Below are 11272 nucleotides of genomic sequence, written 5' to 3' on the forward strand. Positions count from 1 at the left end.
CTTTATCATGTGCCTGCATGTACCTCGAAACCTCATCCTAAATAATGGATTTCAACATCCTCCCAAGCACTGAAGTCAGGCTAACTGCCCTAAAATTTCCTTCTTTTGTCTCCCTCCCTTCTTAAAGAGTGAAGTGACATTTGCAATTTTCCAGTCCTCTGGAACATTTCCAGAATCTAGTGCTTCTTGAAAAATAATCACCACTGCCTCTACAATCTCTTCAGCTGCCTCTTTTAGAACTCTGGGATGTAGTCCATCTAGTTCAGGTGACTTATCTACCTTCAGACCTTTCAGCTTCCGAAGCACCTTCTCCTAGTAAAAAAAATTACTCTGATTTTTGACCCCAACACTCTTGAATTTCTGGCGTACTGCTAGTGTCTTCCACAGTGAAAGCTGATACAAAATATTTATTAAGTTTGTCTGCTATTTCTTGGTTCCCCATTACTACCTCTCCAGTGTCACTTTTCATCAGTCTGATATCTACTGTCACCTCTCTTTTACTCTTGAGATATCTGAAAAAGCTTTAGGTATCCTCTTTGATATTATTTGTTAGCTTACCTTCGTATTTTATCTTTTCTCTCATTATGGCTTTTTTAACGGCCTTCTGTTTGTTTTTAAAAGCTTCCAAATCCTCTAACTTCCCACTTTTGCTCAATTATATGCCCTCTATTTTGATATGCCCTCTATTATATGCCCTCTATTATATGCCCTCTATTTTGATTTTCTGCTGTCTTTTACTTCCCTTGATTGCCTCATCCTCCCTTTAGAGTACTTCTTCAGCTTTGGGATATTTCTATCCTGCATCTTCTGAATTGCCCTCAGAAAGTACAACCACAGCGTTATTGTTGTCATCCTTGATAGTATACCCCTTCCAATCAACTTTGGCCAACTCCTTTCTCATCCCTCTGTAATTCCCTTACTGATACACCTGACTTTATCTTCTCCATCTCTAACTACACAGTGAATTATATCATATTATAATCACTGTCTCCTAAGGGTTCCTTTACCTTAAGCTCCCTAATCGAATTTGGCTCATTACAAAATATCTACCCAATATTGTTGTTCCCCAGTGGGCTCAACCATAAGCTACTCTGAAAAGCCATTTCATAGATATTCTACAAATTCCCTCTCTTGGAATCCAGCACCAACCTGGTTTTCACAATCTACCTGCATATTGAAATCCCCCATGACTATCGTAGCATTGCCCATTTGACATGCCTTTTCTAGCTCCCATTCTAATTTATATCCCATATCCTGGCTATTGTTCAGAGACCTGTTTATAACTCACATCAGGGTCTTGCAGTTTCTTAACCCCTATCCACAAGGATTCTATATCTTCCGATCCAATGTCACCTCTTTCTAAGGATTTGATTTCTCTTTTTTATAACAACTGAGCCACCCCACTCCTTCTGCTTACGTATATGACCTTTTGATACAATGTGTATCATTGGATGTTAAGCTCCCAGCAATGATCTTTCAGCCATGACTCAATGACGCCCTCAACGTCACACCTTCCCATCTCTAACTGTGTCAAAAGATCATCTATTTTATTCAGTATTTACCAAGAAAAAGGATATGCTACGGCATTTGCAGGTCTAGGAGGAGGAAGGTGGGGCCTCCTAATGAGTATTAAGGTGGATAAGTCCCCAGAGCCCGGTAGTATTTATTCCTGGTTATTGAAGGAGGCAAGAGATGAGATTGCTGAGGTCTTGACCAGTATTTTCATATCCTCTCTAGCCACAGGCAAGGTCCTGGATGACTGATGAATGGATAATGTTGTACCTCTATTTATGAAGGGAACAAGAGAAAATCCTGGGAACTATAGACCAATGAGTCTCACATCAGTTGTAGGGAAATTGCTGGAGAAAATTCTTGGGGATAGGATATATGAGCTTTTGGAAACCCATGGCCTGATTAAGGAGAGCCAACATGGCTTTGTGCATGGCAGGTCGTGTCTTACCAACTTGACTGTTTTTATTTGACAAGGTGATGAGGATAGGGCAGTGGATGTTGTGTACTTGGACTTTAGTAAAGTGTTTGACAAAATCCCTCATGGGAGGTTAATCCAGAAGATTAAGATGTATGACGTCTTCAGCAAACTGGCTTTTTGGATTCAGAAATGGCTTGTGCGTAGAAGTCAGAGGGTATTTATTCTTATGTTAATCCAACCTGTGACAGATGCCATTCTGAAGTCGCTTCATTGACCCACATGTTTTGGTCTTGCCCTTGTTTGCAAAATTATTGGAAAGATATTTTCAGTATTGTTTCAACAGTTCTGAATATTAAATTGCAACCACATCCTATTACTGCAATTTTCGGTTTACCAATGGTGGATAATAGTTGTTTATCCTCCTCAGCCCGGCGGATGATTGCATTTGTTACATTAATGGCTAGAAGATCTATCCTATTGAACTGGAAAGAAATTAATCCAACTATATTTCAGTGGTTTTCTCAAACTATTTTTTGTTTGAGTTTAGAAAAAATTAGAAATGTTGTCTTTGACCCTTCAGTTAAATTTGAAGAAACTTGGAGACCATTTATTCAACATTTTCATATGAACTAAACTGACTTTTCCTAAACCTTACTTTTATTATCCTTAATTATTTGGATGGAGGTGTGGAGTTATTGACGCTACTGTGTATATTTGACAAAATGCAATGGCCCATGTTGGTTATGTTTTTTTTTCTTTTGTTGGGGGGTGTTTCTTATTTACTCCTTTTTTTGTAACTACTATGAGTTTGGGAGGTTATTATATATGGATTATCATCTATTTGTATTTATACCTTAACCTATGAATTATGTACTCTCAAGCTCTTTGTATTCATGTTTCATTTATGTTTGTTTAAAATTAATAAAAAGATTTAAAAAGAAAAGAAGTCAGAGGGTAGTGGGTTGAAGGGATTCATTTGAGCTGGAGGTCTGTAATTTGTGGTGTTTCGCAAGGATCTGTGCTGGGACCTCCACTGTTTGTGATGTATATAAATGACCTGGATGAAAATGTAGATGTATGGATTAGTAAATTTGCAGATGATACCAAAATTGGTGGAGCGGTGGACAGCGGTGCCAGTAGAAGACTGGCAAGGAATACAGCATGAGATAGATCAGTTGCAGATATAGGCTGAGAAATGGCTCATAGAATTTAACCCGGATAAATGTGAGGTGCTGCACCTCAGTAGGGCAAATGCAAGGAGACAGTACACTGTTGAGGGCAAGATCCTTAACAGTGTTGCTGAGCAGAGAGATCTTGGGGTCCAAGTTCATAGCTCCTTGAAAGTGGCTACACAGGTCAATAGGATGGTTAAAAAGGCTTATGGAATGTTTGCTTTTATTAGTTGAAGCATAGAGTTCAAAAGTCAGGAGGTTATGTTACCACTTTATAAAACTCTGTTCAGGCCACATCTGGAGTATCGCATACAGCTTTGGTCACCCCCACTATAGGAAGGACGTTGAGGCTTTGGAGAGGGAGAAGAAGAGGTTTATCAGGATGCTGTCTGGTTTAGAGAGCATGTGCTATCATGGATAAACTTGGGTTGTTTTCTCTGGAGTGGCAGAGGCTGAGGGGAGATCGGATAGAAGTTTATAAGATTATGAGAGACATCGATAGAGTAGACAGGGAGTATCTGTTTTCCAGTGTTGAAATATCTAACACCAGAGAGCATGCATTGAAGATGTGAGAGTATAGATTCAAGGGGGGATGTGAGGGGTATATTTTTTACTAAGAGAATCGTGGGTGTCTGGAATACGCTGCCTGGTATATGGTAGAGGCAAATACATTGGTGCTGGATAGGTGCATGGAAGTAAGGAATACGGAGGGATATGGACATGGTGTAGGTAGGAGGGATTAGTGCTTGGATGCTTTTGATTTGCATTTTAGCTGGTTCAGCACAACACTGTGGGCTGAATGGCCTGTTCCTTTGCTGTACTCTTCAATGTTCTATGTGTGCTGTGTGCATTCAAGTATAATGCCTTCAGCCTGTATTCATCACCCTTTTCAATTTTGCTCTATCATCTGCCTGTCCTTCCTCCCAGACTCACTACACAATGCACCAACTTGAATACCAGTTGCCCCATCCTCAGCCCTATCACTCTGATTCCCTTATGCCTACCAAATCAGAAAAACCCCTCCCCAACTGCTCTAGCAACAATGCCCACAAGGATCACAAAGAAGAGAAAATCTGCAGATACTAGAAATCAAAGTAACACACACAAAATGTGGGAGAAACTCAGCAGGCCAGGCAACATCTATGGAAAAGAGTGAACAGTCGACGTTTTGGACCGAAAACCTTCATCTGGACCCTCCCTGGCCTGCTGAGTTCCTCCAGCATTTTGTGTGTGATGCCCTCAAGGATATTGGACCTCTTGAATTCAGGATTAACCCATCCTTTTTGTTCGGGTCATACTTTCCCAGGAAGAGATCCTAATGATGTAGGAATCTGAAATCCTGAACCCTGCACCATTTCCTCAGCCACTCATTCATCTGTACAACTATTCTGTCCTACCCTGAGTAGCACGTGATACCGGGAGTATTCCAGAGATCACCAGCTTGGAGGCCCTGCTCTTCAGCCTCTTCACTAACTTGGCACATGACCAAATGGTTAAGGCGTTCGTCTAGTTATCTGAAGGTCGCTAGTTCGAGCCTTGGCTGAGACTGCGTGTGTGTCTTTGAGCAAGGCACTTAACCACACATTGCTCGCGACGACACCGGTGCCAAGCTGTATGGGTCCTAATGCCCTTCCCTTGGACAACATCAGTGGCGTGGAGAGGGGAGACTTGCAGCTTGGGCAACTGCCGGTCTTCCATTAAAAAAAACCCTGCCCAGGCCTGCGCCCTGGAAACTTTCCAAGGTCTATCGAGACTAACGGAAGCCTACTACAATCTCTGCACAGGACCTCATCCCCATTTATACTAATTTCATTGGTGCTAATGTGCACCTCCTCTTGAGAACCTTCTGTATCCTCACTAGACTTTTGCATTTGGGAGGCAACGCATCATCCTGCCGTCTCTTTCACAGCCAAAGAATCTCCCTAACTACTATCACTACCACTCTGCCTGACATTATCCTTCCCTGCCAAGCATCAGGGCTGGCCTCAGTGGCCTGGCTGCTGCTGTTGTGCCCTGGTAGGTCATCCACACCCCTCTCAGTAATTGCTGAGAGGAATGACCAGAATCAGAACCAGGTTTATTATCACCGGCATGTGACATGAAATTTGTTAACCTAGCAGCAACAGTTCAATGCAATACCTAATACAGAAGAGAAAAATAATAAAAACAAGAATAATAATAAATCAATCAATTACAGTATACGTATACTGAGTAGATTTTTAAAATGTGCAAAAAGCATAAATACTGTGTATTAAAACAAGTGAGGTAGTGTCCAAGGCTTCAATGTCCATTTAGGAATCGGATGGCAGAGGGGAAGAAGCTGTTCCTGAATCACTGACTGTGTGCCTTCAGGCTCCTGTACCTCCTCCCTGATGGTAACAGTGAGAAAAGGGCATGCCCTGGGTGCCGGGGGTCCTTAATAATGGACGCTGCCTTTCTGAGTCACCGCTCCCTGAAGATGTCCTGGGTACTTTGTAGGCTAGTGCCCAAGATGGAGCTGACTAGATTTACAACCTTCTGCAGCTTCTTTCGGTCCTGTGCAGTAGCACCCCCCCCCACCCCCATACCAGACAGTGATGCAGCCTGTCAGAATGCTCTCCACGGTACATCTATAGACGTTTTTGAGTGTATTTGTTAACATACCAAATCTCTTTAAACTGCTAATGAAGTATAGCCACTGTCTTGCCTTCTTTATAACCACATCGATATGTTGGGATCAGGTTAGATCCTCAGAGATCTTGACACCCTGGAACTTGAAACTGTTCACGCTGTCCACTTCTGATCCCTCTATAAGGATTGGTATGTGTTCCTTCGTCTTACCCTTCCTAAAGGGTACAGGGGAACCCAATTTTATTAACAAAATCATCTTTATTCACAATTAAAAATAATTTACAAGAATAAATCATTCAATGTACGTGTTCATTCTTCACAGACATTGTCAATACTTTCCATACTGCTTAAACACTGCTGTCACTCAGGTGGTTACGCATCTACTATCCAACGCTTGCACTCTAAGTGTGAACAGCTCAGTAAAGTTTAGCACAAAGCTTTACAGTACAGGTGACCCAGGTTCAATTCTTGCTGCAGCCTGTAAGGAGTTTGTACACTCTCCCTGTGACCACACGGGTTTCCTCTGAGTGCTCAGGTTTCCTCGCACACTCCAAAGACGTACTGGCTGGTAGGTTAATAGATCATTGTCAATTATCCATTGATTGGGCTAGTGTTAAATCAGCGGACTGGTGGACGGTGCGGCTCAAAAGTTCAGAAGGGCTCATTAAGTAAATAAATAAAAATAAAAAGCTTTTGGGTACTGAAAGATTTCCATTCCTTATTTGGCAAGTACTAATTACGGGCTATTAATAATCAATATTCTGATCATTGCTTTGTACTGTTTAGATCCCAAGGCACTGTAATACCAAATTCAGTTGAAGCTGCACTGAGAAAATATTTCTATCTCCCAAATCTCCTCTTTGTGTGGTTTATTAGCAATAGAGGATTTTCATTTACATGGCTTCTTTTACCAACTTCAGGATCACTTGCAGATTACTCATAACAATTAAAGTAACTCTTTTAATGTGGCAAAACCAGTTTCCAATTTGCACAAAACAACCAAGGGCAGGATTGCACTGACCCAGATACCAAATACATCCACACGACCAACAGTATATACAACATAAACGCAAGAGATTCTGCAGATGCTGGAAATCCAGAGGAACAAACACAAAATGCTGGAGATAGTCAGCAAATCAGGCACATTGATGAAGGGTCTCGACCCAAAACATGTCTCTCCACAGATGCTGCCTGACCTGTTGAGTTCCTCCAGCATATTGCGTGTGTTTCTTGCGATTTCCAGCATCTTCAGAATCTCTTGTGTTTATACTGTTGCCTGGTTCACAAATGCTGCCTAAACTGCTGAGTGTTTGCAGTAATTTATAGTTCTCAGTCTGTTCAATATGGTCCGTCATCCTTTACGTTAGTGTGTGTGTGTTTGTGTGTGTGTGTGTGTCTCTGTGTGTGTGTGTGTGTCTGTGTGTGTCTGTCAGTCTGTGTGTGTCTGTCTGTGTGGGTGTGTGTATGTGTGTGTGTGTCTGTAAGTGTCTGAGTGTGTGTGAGTGTTTCTGTGAGGTGTGAGTGTTTCTGCGGGGTGTATGTGAGACAGAGTGTTACTGTGGGTGTGTATGTGTGAGGGAGTGTTTGTGTGTGTGTGAGAAAGAGAGAGAGAGGACAGGCAGACTGACAGAGAGAGAGAAAGGGAGAAAAAGAAGAGAGATAGAAAGGGAGGAGAAGGATTATGTGTGGAAGAATGGTCTTGGGCTTCACCTTTTTCTAGAAGCAATACCTGCAGCTTGCAAGAATTTGTTTCCACTAAAACAAACTGTATGATTCTAAGTGATAAATAAATAAATTGGAATCTGAATCTTTTTGTTGTGCTTATGTTTAAAGAATGAATTTGTACATCAGTGTATGTGAGTGTATATTTATTATGCCTGTGTTGCAGTGTGTATTTGTCTGTGGGGGCCAGCATATGCATTTGGCTGTGTGTATGACAGTGTGTGTGTGTGTGTGTGTGTGTGTGTGTGTGTGTGTGTGTGTGTGTGTGTGTGTGTGTGTGTGTGTGTGTGTGTGTGTGTGTGTGTGTGTGTGTGTGTGTGTGTGTGTGTGTTAGACTGTATGTTATGTGTGGACAAGCGTATTGATGTCAGAGTATGTACTTGTAAGTGTATGAGATTATGTGTGTACTGTCTGAATGGGTTAAGGTGGGGAGAGAGGGTATGTGGTGGGAAGTTTACCAACGTGCTCGTTGTATAAAGATTAACATTATTTATGACATGTACATTGAAAAATGCTGTTAAATGTGCTGTCTATATCAGGTGACCAACACAGTCCGAGATGTGCTGGGGGTGGGGGGCAGGGCACAAGTCTTCCCATGCTTCCAGTGTCCACACAGCACGCCTGCTAGTTACTAACCCTAACCTGTGCATCTCTGGATTGTGCGGGAAACCGAAGCGCTGGAGGAAACAAACACAGTCCATAAGACCATAAGATGTAGGAGCAGAATTAGGCCATTCAGCCCATTGAGTCTGGTCTGCCATTCCATCATGGCTCATCCCGGATCGCACTCAACTCCATACACCTGCCTTCTCGCCATATCTTTTGATGCCCTGACCGATCAGGAAACTATCAATTTCCACATTAAATATACCCACAGACTTGGCCTCCACGGCAGCCTGCGGCAAAGCATTCCACAGATTCACTATTCTCTGGCTAAAAAGTTCCTCCTTACCTCTGTACTAAAAGGTCGCCCCTCAGTTTCAAGGCTGTGCCCCCACCATAGGAAACGTCCTCTCCACATCCACCCTATCTAGTCCTTTCAACATTTGGTAGGCTTCAATGAGATCCCATGCATTCTTCTAAGTTCCAATGAGTACAGGCCCAAAGCTGCCAAACGCTCCTCATGTGTTAACCCCTGCATTCCCAGAATCATCCTCGTCAACCTCCTCTGGACTCTCTCCAATGACAACATATAACCATATAACAATTACAGCACAGAAACAGGCCATCTCAGCCCTTCTAGTCCATGTCAAATGCTTACTCTCAACTAGTCCCACCGACCTGCATTCAGCCCATAACCCTCCATTCCTTTCCTGTCCATATACCTATCCAATTTTTTTTCAAATGACAATATCAAACCTGCCTCTACCACTTCTACTGGAAGCTTGTTCCACACAGCTACCACTCTCTGAGTAAAGAAGTTCCCCCTTGTGTTACCCCTAAACTTTTGCCCCTTAACTTTCAACTCATGTCCTCTTCTTTGAATCTCCCCTACTCTCAATGGAAAAAGCCTATTCACGTCAACTCTATCTATCCCCCTCATAATTTTAAATACTTCTAGCAAGTTCCCCTCAACCTTCTACGCTCCAAAGAATAAAGACTTAAGCACATCCTTTCTAAGATATAGGCCCCAAAACTGTTGACAAGCACAGCCAGACTGGTGTCTTATAAAGGCTCAGCATTATCTCCCTGCTTTTATATTCTATTCCCCTTGAAATAAATGCCAACATTGCATTTGCCTTCTTTACCACAGACTCAACCTGTAAGTTAACCTTCTGGGAGTCTTGCACGAGGACTCCTGACTCTCTCTGCACCTCTGAAGTTTGATAATAGTCCACAGTACTGTTTTTTTTTAACTAAAATGCGTTATCATACATATCCCAACACTGTATCTTCCGGTGGCAGGGAGAATGTAAAAGCTCATTACAGGCAGCGGAGGGAATTGAACCCCTGTCTTACGCTACCACGTGTCATAATTATAAAACCGCGAACTGTTCTTGTGACCGGCAGAAAGACTTTAACAAATTGAGGAAGTACTGATTGCCCACTCAGCAGCCAGCTGCCCCAGCTCACAAGGAAGGGGTGGAGGGGAGGGATGGAAGGGGGCTGGACTAGGGTTAGGGTTAGGGTTAAGCAAGGTCAGGCTGGGCTGGACGTTCCCGAAGCTCCGTCCCACCACTGGTGTCTGCATTATTCGGGGGCGGGGGCGGGGGCGGGGGCGGGGGGGGGGGTAAATTCGCACCTTGGGCCACGAACTTATCAATCACCCCCGCTGAGGACCACTTCTACAAAGAAGGGATCCGTATGCTCCACGACCGCTGGACTAAGTGTGTAAATGTAGGAGGGGACTATGTTGGAAAATAAATGTTCTAGGTTTTCTGAAATTGACTCCTTCTACCTTAGGCCACGAACTCATCAATCATCCCTTGTTTGTATCCTGGGCAAAGAAGCGAGCAGGGGCAGGAAAAGATCATTGCAGATATTACCCACCCTGCAAACTGTCTTTTCCAAAAACTCCCTTCTGAAGAGGCTATAAAGCTATTAAAATAAAAAAAACTTCACACCTTCTGAAAAATTTCTTTCCCTAAGCAGTTAATCTGATCAGCTACAGTATTCTCGTTAGACCCTCCAGCCCCTCCAACAATCTATTACCCCAGTCACTGTAAAGCACTGATAACATTTAACCACTTTTTACAGGATTGTTTGCAGTGGAGATACATGCGGGCATTTATATATTCAGGCACATTTTATTCCAAATCCCAATTTTAACCTCCAAGTTATTTTTATTTAATTCTTTATTCCTTATAACTGCTGAATATTGTATTTTTTTGTTGATTGTCGCGCCCCGACCAACACACCACAGCAAATTGCTAATCTATGTGGCGAATAAAGTTGACCTTTTACCCTTGACCCTTGATCTTTGATTTGGAGCCGGGAATTCGGATCCATTGCATTGACGTGGGCGCAAAACGTGATCCCCGAAATGGAGCAAAATTTACGCCGGGCTGAAATTTCGCTTCCTGTTTCAGCTTCCCACAATTCTGTAACTACCTTGCGGTGTATTCCAAGCAAAATCAGCTAATTTGTACACAATTATCTGCAGATTATAAACCAAATCCGTGCGGAATATTATGTCTGGCTGTGCGGTATAATCCACCCGCCTATCCGATCTTTAGCCTGCCGGCCATCAATCACCAATCTATGTATCTATCAATAATGGACTGACCGTCATCTATGCGTTGTTGGCAATAATCTACCCATCTACCTTTTGTTTTTGTGCTCGCTTTATGTGTCTATCACTTTTCATTATTTAATAGAAGTGCATTGCTCTCGAGGAATCATTTTAAATAGATCAGTGTTTTAGATTTGGCGGTGTTATGTGTCAACTGGAACGTCAGAGCGAGCCCGAGTCCATTTCTCCCAGGTGGGCGTAAAATGATCCAACGGCATTGCAGTATGAGGACGAGAGGGAAATTCTCTCCCTACGCCACCCGCACCCTCACCTATTCAATATTTATCTTTCGAACAAAACCACTGAAGCGTTTTGCCTTCAGACTAACACAGTGCCGTTTGTGGGAGCCTGGTGTGGGCGTGTCGTATCGACAAGTTTCAGGGCAATGTCAGAGAATCAGAATGAAAATCAGGTTCGATATCACTGGCATATGTCGTAAAATGTGTTGTTTTGCGGCAGCGGTGCAGTGTAATACATAATAAATTGTACTCTACAATAAGAAAGATTTCTTATCTCTGTCTCTGTCTCTCTCTCTCTCTCTCACACACACACACACTTAACGTTAGTGCAAAAAGAGAGCAAAAAATAGAGAGGTAGTGTCCATGG

Source organism: Hemitrygon akajei, chromosome 23 (assembly GCF_048418815.1).
Source record: "Hemitrygon akajei chromosome 23, sHemAka1.3, whole genome shotgun sequence".
Taxonomy (NCBI): domain Eukaryota; kingdom Metazoa; phylum Chordata; class Chondrichthyes; order Myliobatiformes; family Dasyatidae; genus Hemitrygon; species Hemitrygon akajei.